Genomic DNA, 16,918 nt, shown 5'->3' on the forward strand with positions numbered 1-16,918 from the left:
ACCTACAAAATATATATGTACATACATATATGTATACGACCTCATCTGTTAAGCCCTTCTGGGTCACATCAGTGGTTTTTATTTACCACATGTTGGTGATCGAGATACACACATGTTCAAAAATTAATTTTGAATATTTTAATCAATATAAAAATGAAAATGAAAACTGCTGAATTAAAAAAATACGAATGTGTGGAAGATGACGCAGAATAGAAATGTAAACATTTTTTATGCGTGTTTTTCCCGCTAAAACTCCGTTGATTTTTTGGAGAAGAATTTTAATAATATGTATACAAAAAAACACTATGCTTGGGATAACGAGGAGAGGTAATACGCGAGTGAGAAGTATGAAAAAGGTAGTGGAGTTTATCATTAACTCATTAAAAATTGCATCCGAATCTTGTGTCAGATTGAAGTGATGACAATTAGCTATCCAAACACGTCTTTCTACCATCGCTTCACAACTCAAATATTAAAAAATTATAACACTTACTTTTTTCACTCTCATTTACTTTCATCTTATATATACTTAATACTAAAAACTTTTGTAAAATACTTTCTTACACTAATAGATTATATATAGCTGAAATTTATGGCCCAAATAATGAATTGTTTCGGCCAAATTATAGCCTACACTTAGCTGTAACTTGGCGCAGAGAGCGTCCACACTCCTCTTGGATTGGAAAACCAATGGAGTCCGTGATCCTCAGGAATGAGGGTACCGAAAAGCATTATTTAGAATCAAGACTCTATGCTGCTGGACAAGCCTTCGGTGACATTAGCAGATTGTAATTACTAAATGCACTGCGCATTGAAGAGTTAGACTGCTCTAAATTAAGTGACAAAACATAACATTCTGGAACTTAATTGCATGAAATAAAATGATTATGGTAAAAAAAGCTTTTTAAAAATTTCATTAGTGTCAAATAAAAAATAAAAACAGAAATTGTTATAAAACATAAAATAATAGTACAAAAATGATAAAAGTAGTCATAGAATAACTTCTTCATTTGACCAAATATAAAAACTTGGGGTGTACGGACATGATTTAAAGGTAATATAATACAACGCTACTTTACGTTCTACATTTTTGTACTGTTATCTTATTTAACAAATTACATTTTTGTACTATTATCTTATTTTTTATTACAATTTTTGTATTTCAGAAAACTATCAAAGCGATCAGGAGAGTGGAAGTGACTCAAAATCAGCTCACGAATTTCAGGCGTCTAAAAGTTTCATAGATAAGCTTGTACAATATACATACAATGTATGTATGTATGTAGGTATTAAAGGTATACTTCTTTGACAATACATTTCTAGTTGCACTGGATAGCCGAAACTATGCCCCCGAATGTACATATGTACATAGTTAGTGTATTAATTATAATTGAAATCTAATAGTACGTATCCATCAGCCACCTATTATAGTTACGAACTACCTTAATTGAACATTAGCTTGAATTCCACCCTCAGATGACACTACGTGCTTTCAATCGTAATTAACGAGCAACTGTCAAGCAGTCAGAGGATGATAAAAAAACGCACTTTTTCTGAAAAGTTATCGTTAAGAGTTTCGGGCGTGATTGTTGCCACATCCGAATTGACTTAATTTCACGTTGGCCACGTCTCTCTCACGCGAGCTTCTTCACACTTTGTTCTTCATTAAGTTACTGTGCCCAAGGCTCCGAGTTACGCCTATTCCTACATCTCACCCTTCTTCTTATCCACTCACCCGTCCCCAGCTTCCAATTTTCCGACTTTTCGTCCGAAATTCGCAACTTTTGGCCGTTGGACGCGCGCCGTCGGGGAAACTTTTCACGCGCGGCAAACGAGCTCGATTCCGAACATAAACTCGCGTAAAAATTATCCCCCGAGCGTGCTAAAGGTTAGACGATATCGGTTATTATTTTCAGCGATCGGGGTGGGGTAAGTTTGATTTTCGAATACGTATATGTATATCCCAGTATATGTACACATAAATAAATACATACGTATAGAGAAGCGCTTATCGACTAACTGTCACGGCTTGTATCCGCTCGCCTCGGGGATTTCGGTAAAAGTTTTCGGTCATATGTGTGTATATTGTTTATGTGTATGGGTGTTTTGAGATTTCGTGTGTAGTAGGGTAACCACTCGATTTTGACGGACGTAAATTGTCGGAACACGAAGCTTATTATCCGGTCGGACGCGGACCGCAACTCGGGTGCTTTGGAAAAGTTTAACGTCCAAACTACATACATATATGTACTGTGTGTTTGTGAGTAGAGCTTTTAAATCTGTCACGCGTGTGAGACACAGATCGGTTTGACGAATATAAAGAACCGTTTTAGACGTGGACGTAATATAAACAGTTTCGGTAATAAGACTTTTGAGGTATCTTATTGAAAAAGTTTGTACGTAAATATATGGTTAGTTCCAAAAATTACATTTTTAGAGTTTGATTTGTGGTTGTGATAGAGTGTGGTATTTTAATGACTTTGATAGGTATTTTAATGTGAATGCTTTCGTTTGGGATGTATTTGTATGGTTTGCACGTTTAAATGGTTTATTTATGGTTAGTTCATTATAACAAGTTCGGTTTTAAATTGGATATATGTATGTATGATAGAAATTTTGTAATCTTCCTTATCCATTGCGATATACATATTGTCACGTTCCAGGGGTTGTTGGTTTTTTTTAATATTGATTAGGATAATGACAATTTAGTTAAAATCCCAAATAATAGATTATTCTTATTATATTTTATTGAATTTTGAAGTTCTGTAACAAAATGAAAGACTAACTGAATCTTTTATTTTTCACAAGGTACACTCTTTACTATTTCTAGTAGTAGATTTATTCGAAAAACACGTTGATCTTGATCTTGAAAGTCAAACTAGAGAAACGCGAATTAATTAGATTGAGTCTGACCATTAAGACTGGTTCTGATATTATGACTGACTCTCGTACTTTGGGTACAGTTTATATAGTGAATCCGATGATGTCAATGTTTATAATATAGTATTTTATAATCATTTTATCTTATCGTTTTTATGGTTTTACTATTTCCATATTCCATTATTGTATTTATTTTAAATTAGATCATTTCATGCTATATCGTCACGGTATAAGTAACAATATGTAGGATTAAATAAATTTGAATAGATTTTCAATGACTTACTATTATATTTCAAACGAATAAGAGGAATGGAGTATATATTTGCTATAAACACATGGAACTTGATCCTCATTGAAATTTAATCCACGTAGTGAAATGCTATTTGTACATAAATTAAAATTAAATAATAATTTTAAATGGAAAAAGTAAAGACAGGAAAACTTGAGTTGAGTATAAAAGGATAGTTTTTCCGAATATGTACATACATATGTATGTACATAGGTTTATGAGTACATGGATATATTCAATCTAAAATATGCAGATCTGGTTGAGGAATTGTTCAGTTTGAGATTGTAACGTGTTCTATTATTGTATTTGTTTTTGATAATTTGCTTTATATTTATGCTAGTTTTGTTTTTTATTATGTTTTATTTTATTTTCATCTTATTGTATACTTTTTTTCCTTTTGTGTTTAAAAATAGTGTCAACTTCTACTCTGTGATGTCACTATGGCAAAATTTTAATAAAATATACCAGAAAAATATTATCAATCGCTTTTCGGCTATTTAATGAAAGTGGTTGAACGAGATATATGCACATTGAAGAATTAATAAACGTTACCAGAAAATTTCGGTAGATATTATGTACTTTTATGACAAAAGATTTTAATAATAAGTAGAGTAATATATTTTTTTTCATAGTGTTCAACATATGTACATATACTTTTATCAAAGAGTGCTAGTTTCACGCAAAGGCGAAATAAATTAAAAGATGGAGGCAAGGCTGTAGTGAGAAATATGAGACCGGTGTGCAAATATTAATAAAAACAAAAAATGGGATTCAGAATAAGGAAAAGCTAGGAAAAGTGAATGGAGTGTCGCGAAACGCAATAACGCTCGCCGGACGTTTAATGGATATAAATGAGTGGGTTTCACCTTGTCAGGACAAAGTTTGCTGATTACGTATATGCTCGTTATACTATGTACCTATATGTATACATACATATTTGTATAGTTTTGAAAATATGGGTCAAACGCGTATTCATTATATGTACTTCAATAATTCCGATATTCATATGCCTGCATACATATGTATAGTTGCTTAGATTTGCGGTAAAAGTTTTATTTGTGAGTAGCGATACGTTTTTTTTGTTTTTTAACGGAGATACAATTTTATCTCTTAAGGTACAGACACACAGTGTGCACTTTAAAAAAAAACTGGGCATGCCTAATCTGAACCGTCGCGACCCTTTAAACCGTCGAGTCCGTTCAAGCGAACGACGCGGCGGACCATACCATAAAAATCCACTACCGAACCACAACCTCAAGTAGGGTTTGTTTCGGTTTCTCAATTTCGCTAATCCGGGTGAACAATATCAATATGGACATCTATTTGAATCTATTGTAATTGAATTGTTGATATTTTTTAATGTTAGGTAAAAGATTTAGTAGGTAAAATGAATATTTGCCAATTCAAAAAATTTTCTGTGATTAATTCACTATGCTTATGATTTTTCCGTTTTGGTGCGTAAAATGTAATTGAAAGTCATTATTTCCAGTAAAAACTTTATTCGAAAGTATTAACATGGTGTACGAAAACCACCGTGCAGTCGAGTTTAGTATACATTATTCAAAAACTAAGAAAATATAATCTTATTTGTATTCAATAGCGTATTTTTCACCTGAAAAACTTCACCTGCCGTTATGATCTGTCATCTATCAATGGTTCCAGAAGCACAATCTAAGACCAACTTTGTCTTCTAAAACGGTATGTATGTACGTATGTACCTATCTTTCTATCGGGAATAAAGTTATGCATCGTCGCACAGAGTGGTATTTGGCCTGAAAACCTGGCCAAAAATATTTTTTTTAAGTTTTTACCAGAAAATAGCTTTCTGTACTATTACATGCGAGCTATTGACGATTGTAAACAATCTTAAAATTGATAGTTAAAGTTGATAATTTTTCGATAATCTTCCAGTTTCGCAGGACGGCACTTTGTAACAGTTACTTTTTTCTTCTAAATCTTTAAATTTTTGTATAAAGCCTTTCGGTGCTTCCTCTTATTATATCGTATGGATGCTTTCGGGTCATAGACATGACAGAATCCTCAGAAACTGGAATATAAATAAATAATGAAAATAAGTAAAAAATTGGAGTTTCAAAATACGCTTAATCATTTTTGATTATTTTTTAATTGTAAAAGTTTAAATTTTTGATTTTTGGCCAGCTTTTGAAGCCAAATACCACTATGTGCGTCGTCTATACTTGACTTGGTCGCTTTTGTGGTATGTGTGTGCTTGGCGCAAGAATCCCTTAAGGTTGCCGCATATCGATTGCGTTAATTAAGTCGTTTATTGCACCACGGAGTCTGCTCCACGTTTTGTGGCTTCCTGACTCTCTGGTAAAATCCAGAACGGTGCGGTGGTTGCTTCTTGAAATTGCGAATAAATTTGCAGTGCGAACCACCGGAGCGTAAGGTCGTATGTACCTAGTCTTGCGGGAATCTTCCAACTCAGGTGTGGATTCCGGTCTCGAAAATTAAACCTCGCAGACGCGTTATTATCAGTGTTATTATTGAAAATGTATTTGTGTCCTTGTTTGGGTAGCGTGATGTGCGAATTATGCGGTTGCGTATTATCTGGATCACGTGTCCTAGAATTGTTTGTTTTGTGAAACAAATGGACTAATTCATACGGTCAACAATGCCGCGAGGTAACAAAACAACGTGTGACTTTTGCACGAAGAATTATAGTCTCAGCGTATGATGTATGTTTGTATTAAGGTACATTTATATGTGCCAGTGTCGGTGTCCAGTCGGCCATATATCCGAAGAACTGTGTACTCGAGAGCATACACATGTATAAATATACTTTAGGTATTCATAAAGAGAAGTATGTTTGTAGTTGGATCGCGTGTGGTCGATTAAGTTTGTGGTTCACCTAAATATACAGACATATATATTTATATTTATATATAGTTTTATGTTTAGAAAAGATTCGTGCAGATTCTACTGTTAGTTAATATATAATATGATAATTTGGCTGGGTCTACGTGACGAGCCAGAATGTTAAATTACAGAAAACATAAATATCGGAAGGCAAAGATCGAAAATCGAAAGGCCTCAAGTCGAAAGATAAAAAAAGGGTGCATGGTAAACGGTACATATGTATGTACTCACGTACATACTCACTTAATTTGCGCGGGCAGGATACAACAGGAACAAGAGGAACAGGCTTTTCCTCCCGTATTAATATGCGCGCGCAGAATCTTTCGACTTAAGATCTTTTGATTTTCGATCTTTGCGTTTTCTGTAATTTAACATTCCGGCTCGTCACGGAGACCGGAGAAAAACATGTTATGTATATGTAAAAGCTCTAACCTATTCCAAAACACAGTTTTAGTTATTAGGGATTCCAATACCGGTACTATCGAAAGCAGTTATACTGGATTTTGGTCAAAATCCAACCTTCGTTAATAACGGATGTATAAAATATACCACCGGTATTACCGAAATACAAATTTTTAAATTTTAGTAGTTGAATTGTTTTTAATTTTGAAGACAACGTTTCATCAGTTAGTTTGTATGAATTAGTCGAAAAATGAGTCAACGGTCAACATCCTATTCGATCTGCTATTCAAAGTAGTCACTAAGTGCAACATAAATTTAAAATCAAACATAAAGTGTGCCGAAAATATTTCCGAATACATGTATTGTTTATAACTCACCGTTAAAAATGAGAAGCCTTTTTGTTTACCGATTTTTGGCAATTATTTTAATAGACTATCATGAAATATAATATTTAAAAGCTAAGACACTTGCTGATTGGTGATTCGCCCAATTTTCACGTGTCTTATCAAGCCCCTTTTTCACGTGTCTTACATATGTATGTGAGATAGAGAGGTGGAATTCAGTACGCCGTGCTCAACGGTCAGAGTGAGAATGATATCCGCCTTGGAATGGCGTCTCTGTTTCAGCAATTATTTTATTCATTTCTTGCACGTATTTTACATTATTCGACGTTTAATATATGATAAAACAATTTTTATAGCTTATTATAGTAATTAACCTTTGCAGAATTTGCACTATTTTAACTTAAAAAACACATTTTCAACTGGATGCTTGGCGTCCTGCACAGTAGCTAGCGGATTTTTTAGCACAAAAAGACAAGTGCTAACTTCCGAAATTCGTAAGTGCCATATGTGAGCATACCAAATTTGGTGGTTTTAAATTATTGAAAACTATAGAGGTCTCAAGGAGTGTTGAGATCTTATTTTTTTTTCTTATTTGAGATGAGAAATATTTATTTAGTGTAAACTGAGGTTTTTAGAGTCTTCGTCGATGCCAGCTGAGATATTGACATGATTGGATGTGACATTTTTGATACTGGCCAAGACGTTCTTCGTTTTCCCTAGATCAGCGAGACGTGCAAAATTCAATTTCCACTCATCATTCATATTTGATTCACATTGAAAATGAAAACCACAGTGGCAAATCTTGACTGATTTCAAATGCGCTACCTAATAACGTGCATGAATCACCTGCAAATAATCCATTCGCTCGGGAAACTGCGGTCGCTTATTGACGCCGATTATTGAATTCGAAATGAATTTTTAATCAAACCTCAATCGGAATATATTATAATATGAATCGGTTATGGAAATTGGAGTTTTACATGCACGAGGCTGCAATTAGTTTTATACGCTTTTGGTATTGTATATATAATGTACATATAATATTTGTGGCTCGGTCGACGGGTTCGATTTTTCGTATATATGTATATCGGTTTGTTCTGTAAATTTACATAAAATTAATTACAAAATAGTGCATCGAGGACAGCAGCGGGATTCGCTTACACATATTAATTGTATCGGCTATCATGATTAAAGTGTGAACAAATTGCCAATTATTACACTGGCCGCCCACCTAAATTAACCGAAAACATTTTGTTTAATTAGTCTTCGTGAGTGTGCCGAAAATTTCATGGTCACCCTATCCCGGTCTTCACTTATTAATCCGCACTAATTGGTATGTGAGCGAAACAATTTAATTAAATAATATCATGGGTATTTCAAATTTGTTTTGAAGTTGTGAGCTATATGTATTACATATGTATATACATACATATGTGCTACATAGATTAGATAATTATTTTTTTTATATATAATATTATAAATACTGAATACGATATATTGATGTTGAAAGTAGTGAACTGTGATCCTTCAGGTAAAATAAAATATGCAATTTGTATGTAAAACTTGCACCCTATGTCGGAACAAGCTCTCAACATCATACATATATTATTTTATACGACATACAAGTTCACACATGTTTTCTACTTTGCCTATATTCAGTGTAACTTCTACATGTGAAGTACATATTAAAGTTTTGAATCCGTTTTCCAACTACTTTGACGTTCTTCATATGTAAGATCAGATTTTCGTACTCGGAAAAGATGATATTTTTCTATGCACTAGAATGCAATATGGAAAATGGCTATTGAAAAAATAGTAGTGGGTATGTTTGAAAAAGAAATATGTTTAATATTGTATTTGTTTCATGAAAATATTTTATTATTAAAAGCGTCTTCACGCTAAATTGTAAATTCGTCTTAAATTGAAAATTCCTTTAAATTTCAATCATATTTTTTGTATTAAAGTTACCACGTCTCTCTTCGACGCATTCTTGATTGCATTTTCCTCGCCATTTTCCATTCCAATTTTCTGCACCGCTCTGCTCCCATTTTTCGTATTTTCTTTAGCAGACACAAAAGCATTTTTACGCTCTATGATTTATTACAAACGAATGTTTTTATTCCGCCTGGGTGAACCTGCGCAATACTTCGTGTTACCGATACGATCGTATCATATTAATTTTACTTTTATTTTAATTTCAGGTACGTACTGGGATCGAATTTTCCAATGAATTGCTTTCCCCATCTACGTCGACCATCACGCTGAATGGCATCATAAAGGTTTAGTTTGAAGTTTCCAATACGTATTATTATAACAATAAATGATGTGTTTGAATGCCGCTCATATTAAAACATTAAAAGCAATTACACTAATGATATGACGATCATATGTATACGTATGCCAATCAATTTTAATGTCTATCGATTGCGATTAAAGTGAAGTATGTATTATGCATTCATATGTATATACCTACATGTTGATAATCAATTTTCCAAATTATAATGTACATACATTACATTATAATGTACATATGTACATAGATAGATACATTACATTTTTAGAAAGTCAAAAGTAAATGTAGGTATACATATTATACTATTAATTTAAAGATTATTATTTTACTTGTATGCAATGTTGTCTTCTAGTGGACTTACGAGCGATTCCGGAATCTTTTTGTTACAGATAATTTTTTTTCTAAATTTTGCCGTTGTACATTTGTCATCATTGGTACACTATTGTTAACCAGAAATGTATTTTTGAATAATTGTTAATGGAATATCGTTGAATAAAAAATGTACAGTACTAACATATATACATATGCATAATGTATCAGTGTATTCTTGGGTTTTGATGAAGAATGTTTATTTATTTAAAAATACTTGAAAAAGGTGACCCAAGGAGTTTGTCAATTATAATAACACAAAATAAGATTAAAAACAGAAACATAAACTAGAGGAAAAAATACAATTAGTATGAATCCAAAAAATAACTACAAAAACCCATTGCCTCTCATTTTTCTTGTCTCCAATGTGAAGAGATGCATAATTTTCAATATCATATCATATGAAAGTGATTTAAGTTCGGAAGGCATTTTTGAAATTCCTCTTTGAGCCCTTTCAATACATATCAACAATATCCTTTTTACAAACCTCTTTTATGTTTCACTTACGATTACAATTCAAAAAAGTTTTTGCCTCTTATCCGATCGTTTTCATACTTTGCCATATTGCTCATTTTGGTCATATATATAAGTAAATGTATCATCCACCATTACGATGGTGAAAAAAAAATCATTTTAATGCGTTTGAAATTTCTCCGACGAAGATGTCCCTGACGTTAATCGCCCAAAAAGTTCGGTCGCATTGTTCGCCTACTGCGCTCGCTTCGGCGTTTTCTTGGTGAATATCCGTTTTCACCGTCTTCTAGCTTCAATTGCTTAAACGCCTATAACTATTTCTTTTTCACTCTATATTTTATAAAAAAAAAATAATATGTGGGTTCTAAATAGTATATTCAAATTCCAATTATTTGAAAATTAAGTTTTTGTAGGAAATTCATCCATTTGATATAATTTTGCCATTACAATATTAATCCGTTCGAATCAACAACGTTGCTGTTCGCTCTTCAATTAATCTTGTAGTTAATTAATTAGCCGTTGCTCGCTTTGGCAATATTTCGCTTAATGGAAATTGGTGAAAAATTAATCAACATCGTTCTGGAGTGGGGGTATTTTTGTATAAATCTGGAATTTTAATTTGGCGAGCTTCAGCGCGAACGCGTGCCGCGAATTATCAATTTAGAATTTTGAAACAGGCCGTATACATTACATGTACAGGATGATTCGCGGCTGTATCTATCGAAACGCCGCGCGAATATATACATAGAATGATTAATTATGAATGCAATTTAAACGCGCGTGATGTGCTTCGACGATTTCTCTCCGAGGAAATGTGGGGAAATATATCTACAAATGTATCTATGTATGTATGTACAGGTGTAGGCAATGTTAGAACGATCTTCGTGTATTTAATTTTTAATGTATTTAAGAAAATTTGAATGAAGATGAATGTGTTTATATTTTAAATATTATTTCACAACTGATTTCCTCGCGCCGCGCCGGCATAATGAAAATATGAAAATAAAATATTTACGTAGGAATTAATTTGTCAAGACCGTCGTCGTCGTCAGATAATATTATTTTTTAATTTCGTAATTTTTCCGGAAGCTTCCGGAATGGTTTTCTATTTATTTTTTCCCTTTTTCTACGCAGGCGCTGCTTAATTTATGCAAATTTTCTGATTTCGTAATCCTCATTTGAATATTTTAAAATTAATGTATGCAATCGTGTAGTAATCGGTCTTCTTCAGTTGAGCGCCCCGCAAAATGGCGATACTCAAAATGTTATATATAATAATATAAATGTCATGTACGTATTTTCGCTTTTGCTGTTTTGCCGATGAATTTAAAATTCGACTTTTTTTTCATTAAAATCGGCGGAAAATCTTCTTATATTTTCTCTTGGTTAAAAATGTAGGTACCGTAGCGGCCGTTACTCAAGTAGTGTAACCAACATTTGGCACGCGTAACCGAGACCGTTCGCGTAATTGATTCAATTAATATCCGGGTCAGAGTGAGAAATGTGAGACGAAGAAGAAATTGTCGAGCGCCACGTACGTACCTCCATCTTACCTCCACCCACTTCTTCTAATACAATAATAAGTTGTCGGAGAGGTGCCGCAGTACGCAATAGTGGGTGGTGAGGTGTATAAAGGTGGGTGTGATAATTACAATGGGGTGGGTGGGGATGGGGTTGAGATAACGCGTGGCGCTATACCATAATAGCAACTGGAACTACGGCTATTATTCTTCCATTATTATAGAGTAATTAGGTCGACGTTCTTGTTTGTTGGACGAAAGCACGAAAAAATGTGAACAATCTCTCCTCCACTGTGGCGGAGGGGGCAGGGGTACTTCTTAAACAGTTTCCATGGGCCGAAAAAGCAAGCATTTCCATTCGAATAACTCGAGATTTTGGCTGGGGTCTGTCCGTTCGTTCGGCGAAACAAAGCCCGGAAGTATTCCAATGAGAACTCGGTGGGGTGGTGAGGGGGTGGAGATGGCTGGGGAGTAGGTAGTCGTTTATCATCAAATTAATTCTTCAAATTACTTTCTTCTTGTCGCAATTAAACGGCAGAGAGAAGACAAAGGAGGGTTGGTCGCTATCCCGTAAAATTTCCGGCTTATTAGGTTTGAATGTCTATCAAATGGGCTGCGCTATTTCATCCCTTGCTATTTTCATCCCTCGACATTTTTCCTCCGGAATGACACCCATCGTGTGTACCTTTTTTATTGAACGTGTCTGATATTTAATTGTATTGAGTTATTTTTCAAGGATACAGATTTTTGCAGAAATGTTTTGTAAATTTGTAAATCGATTCATATACATACATAGTTCGAAAATTTTATAATTATCACAGAAACGTACATATTTTGAGCTTCCGATTAGTTTAAATATTTTCATTTTCATATTTAGTTTTACCGGATTAATAAATATTCAATTTATAAAATTACATAACAAGCTTATATAATAAATAAAAAAACTACGTTCATACGTTTTGATTATTTAAACTGAGCAACAAAAGAATTACCAGAGCAGACTTTAACCAGTCTTTACTAAATTTGACTCATCGAATTCGAATATGACTGATTATTGATAGGTTTTTGCTTGATTATGAGTGATGAGCGTTTAAAAAATGCGCAATTATTACAGATTTTTGACTTTTGCAGTTTTTAACTGAAAATCTGGTATTTCTGTACCAAAAGTGAAAATTTCAATCAATAGTTAGATGTTTTTTCTATTGATTGTCATTTTTTATTTCTTTTAAATTCATATAGTTAAAATAAGCTCATAAATATACATCTAACTATTGATTTCAATACTTACTTTTGGTAGAGAAATACCTACTAGATTTTGAGTTAAAAACTAAAAGCTAAAAATCTGCAAAAATTGTGCATTTTTACAAGGCTCTTTTTTTAAACGCTCATATCTCATAAACGAATAAAAATCATTGTCATATTAGAATTCATCGGGTCAAACTTAGAAATGATTCTACGCTAAATATTACTTTACTATGTATGTATCATCACAAAAGTAAAATCACATTTTGAAGAAAAATGCATTTTCGAGAAGCTCCATATGTACTTACACTTATTGGCCAAAGCTTTTTAATAGCAAGAATTTCAGCATCCTTGCTTAGAATTTGATTAAATAGCGTTTTATTGTTATTGTTGTCTCAATATATCGCAGGCAATAATAATAATCGATGGGGCGGGATTATGCGTGCACGTACGCATACACGAGATGCATTAAGTATGGTTTTTGTCTTTATTCGGTAACAGGCAGAAGGTTTAAGTCTGCGAACGAAGGCTGAAAATCGTTGATTTAAATCACGTGCGGAATTTTCACAAAGTTTTATATTTTCTATCATAGTAATTTGTGGAAATTTAAACATCAAGGATACAATTAACGTCGCTTAGAAAAAAACTTTATTATATACCAAAGAACACTCAACCTGTAATGTATATGAAAATATTGATTTTGCAATTAATCTAAAACCAACGTTTAAAATTGGTTTCTGTTGCAAATACATATACCTACACATTAACGTCATACGTTTCAATCATTCGTACATAGATATGTAATATAATATGATCGTCGGGACATTAATATTCAAAATTGTCTGTATATCCTATAGTTTGCCGAAAGAATACCTCTCTTCGACGGATATAATTGTGACTATTAAAAGAGTACATTTAATTACAATAGATATAAAATGCAATACGACTGTTTCAAATAATCTAATCTATAATTTGGAAAGAGACTTTGTATGTATCCTTGGTCGTCGTTTTCGTCGTTTTCGTCGTCGTCGTCCGTAGATCGGTGACGTCATCGAACACGTGATTCGATTTTTTTTTTTTCGATCCATGGGCGCCGATTTGTTTTTTTCGTTTCAATGGATTCACCCCCGCGGGGGCGCAAGGCGAGTAGCTTCATGGGGCCCCGCCAGGGGCGCCACAAGGGGCGCAGCCCCGTGGGGCTCAAAAGGGGGCGCCACAAGGGGCGCAGCCCCGTGGGGCCCCGAAGGGGGCCCGGGGGGCCCAGCCTCATGGGGCGCAGCCCCATGGGGCTCAAAAGGGGGCGCCACGAGGGGCGCAGCCCCGTGGGGCCCCGGGGGGGGCCAGCCTCATGGGGCGCAGCCCCATGGGGCTCAAAAGGGGGCGCCACAAGGGGCGCAGCCCCGTGGGGCCCCGAAGGGGGCCCGGGGGGCCCAGCCTCATGGGGCGCAGCCCCATGGGGCTCAAAAGGGGGCGCCACAAGGGACGCAGCCCCGTGGGGCCCCGAAGGGGGCCCGGGGGGCCCAGCACCATGGGGCTCAAAAGGGGGCGCCACAAGGGGCGCAGCCCCGTGGGGCCCCGGGGGGGCCCAGCCTCATGGGGCGCAGCCCCATGGGGCTCAAAAGGGGGCGCCACATGGGGCGCAGCCCCGTGGGGCCCCGAAGGGGGCCCGGGGGGCCCAGCCTCATGGGGCGCAGCCCCATGGGGCTCAAAAGGGGGCGCCACAAGGGGCGCAGCCCCGTGGGGCCCCGAATGGGGGCCTGGGGGGCCCAGCCTCATGGGGCGCAGCCCCATGGGGCTCAAAAGGGGGCGCCACAAGGGGCGCAGCCCCGTGGGGCCCCGGAGGGGGCCCGGGGGGCCCAGCCTCATGGGGCGCAAGCCCTAATAGGCATTAACTAAGGGGGGCGAAGCCCTAGACGGCAATTAATCATGGGGGCGCGGAGGGGCGAAGCCCTAAAAGGCAACTGATCATGGGGGCGAAGCCTTAGACGGCATTTAATCGTGAGGGCGCGGAGGGGCGAAGCCCTAAAAGGCATTAACTAAGGGGGGCGAAGCCCTAAACGGCAATTAATCTTGGGGGCGCGGGGGGCGAAGCCCTAAAAGGCATTAACTAGGGGGGGCGAAGCCCTAGACGGCATTTAATCATGGGGGTGCGGAGAGGCGAAGCCCTAAAAGCCATTAACTAAGGGGGGGCGAAGCCCGAAACGGCAATTAATCTTGGGGGCGCGGGGGGCGAAGCCCTAAAAGGCATTAACTAAGGGGGGCGAAGCCCTAGACGGCTTTGAATCATGGGGGCGCGGAGGGGCGAAGCCCTAAAAGGCAACTGATCATGGGGGCGAAGCCCTAAACGGCAATTGCTCATGGGGCGTGGAGGGGCGAAGCCCTAGAAGGCAAAGGCTCAGGGGGGTGCCGAGGGCGAAGCCCTAGAAGGCAAAAAAAAAAAATTTGATTTTTTTTTTTTTTTTTTTTAAATTTTTTTTTTGATTTTTTTTTTATTTTTTTTTTTGATTTTTTTTTTATTTTTTTTTTTATTTTTTTTTTAAATTTTTAAATTTTTTTTTTTTTTTTTAATTAAATTAGCTTAGTCATGTTTAAGCGGTTTATATTATAAACACTGAGCGAAGCCGGGTAATACAGCTAGTAAATTATAAAGCACAGTTTCCAAGAACACTAGTAATTTCTACCGCTGACTGCAATTAATAATTCACAAATGGCGTTTCACTAAAAGCCCAACCGTAAATTAATTATACATACATACATACGTACATACTTGCGTGTACCCATGGTTTTTTTTGTACTTCGCACGCGTTGAAGGGTTAAACCCCGCGGTCTTACGAGGGTTAACCCCTCGAACCCACGCACGTTTAACACAATATCAAATTCGTCATAAACGAGCCACCGAAGCCTTTTGTTTTCCGAAATTTTCCCGCATGCACAAAAAAGGCGATTTTGAATTCCACGAATGAATTTACGGGGTTTCATTAGTTAGTTCAGCTGTTTCAGTGCACAGAATCGCTGAAAGCGTATCGAAGCTTACCAACCGTTTATATTTTCAGCTACCGAAGTAAATAATAAATGTTGTTGTTCCCATGGAACGGCGTAGGGGCACGTAGTATTACTAAATCACAGTTTTATTTTATTTTATCTTTTTTTTGCTACGTTGGTAGAACGAGGGTTAAACCTCACGATTCGCGCTTATGGCCTCTATAACAATACAAACGAAAATCATTATTTATTTAATGATACACACTACCCTAGGACCTTGTCGTATATTCAAAACACCATATTGTTCAAATGCCTATTATGATTTTTTTTATAAAAATAAATTTCAACACATATTCAAATCTATGGAAACCTTGAAACGAAACTACACCCTGCACACAAACTCTCATTTAATTACTTATTATTCTCAAATACATATACCTATACTATATTACGCCATTACTGTCTTTCCTTTTGAATGGAATAGCGATTCAAATCGCAAATTAGAATTTGAAATGAGCATTAACAAATTGTCAGCTACTAACGCGTGCGTGTTGTGTTCATTTGAAATGTATGGATTATAAACAAAAAAGTTTATGTGTACATATATTTCGATCAATGCATACATTCGCCCGAAATTTATAAAAGGCAACGAATTAATTCATATATGTACATATGTATATGTATGTGATTTTTTTATGGGATTCTATAATATGCCTTTTGTATTTATCTTTTGAAATTTTCTTAAACTATAATTGAATCTGTTAATGCCTATTGTATAATATCACTGAGAACATTATTCACTCCTATAGTCCTTTATCCTATTCAGGTCGGACTCTCAACTATTCCTGAAGAGTTTGATATTAGCTGAAACTGCTGATAAAATTATCTGCAGAACCCAACTTCAAAATCCTCATCGGAATTCAGAACTGCTGGGGCATGTCACTTGTTCACAGAAAATGCCCCACAATTCAAATTAGAGCTCTCGATGAAGAAGGTTAACTATTCGATACGAGGAATTTCCGAATCTCTACTTTATATTTCTCACCTCATTAATCTTGTGTACTACTCTGAGAATATGCACTTTAACCTGATTGTCGTAACATAGCTGCATAATATTCACTTGTAACCTCATAACATTGTCGTAACATAGCTGCGAACAAATTAAAAATACCAGGACTGAAGTGGATTCACCCACTTTATTGTACATACATACATATGTATATAATACGTGTATTCAATTTTT

This window comes from Arctopsyche grandis, chromosome 3 (genome assembly GCF_051622035.1).
Source record: "Arctopsyche grandis isolate Sample6627 chromosome 3, ASM5162203v2, whole genome shotgun sequence".
Classification (NCBI taxonomy): Eukaryota; Metazoa; Arthropoda; class Insecta; order Trichoptera; family Hydropsychidae; genus Arctopsyche; species Arctopsyche grandis.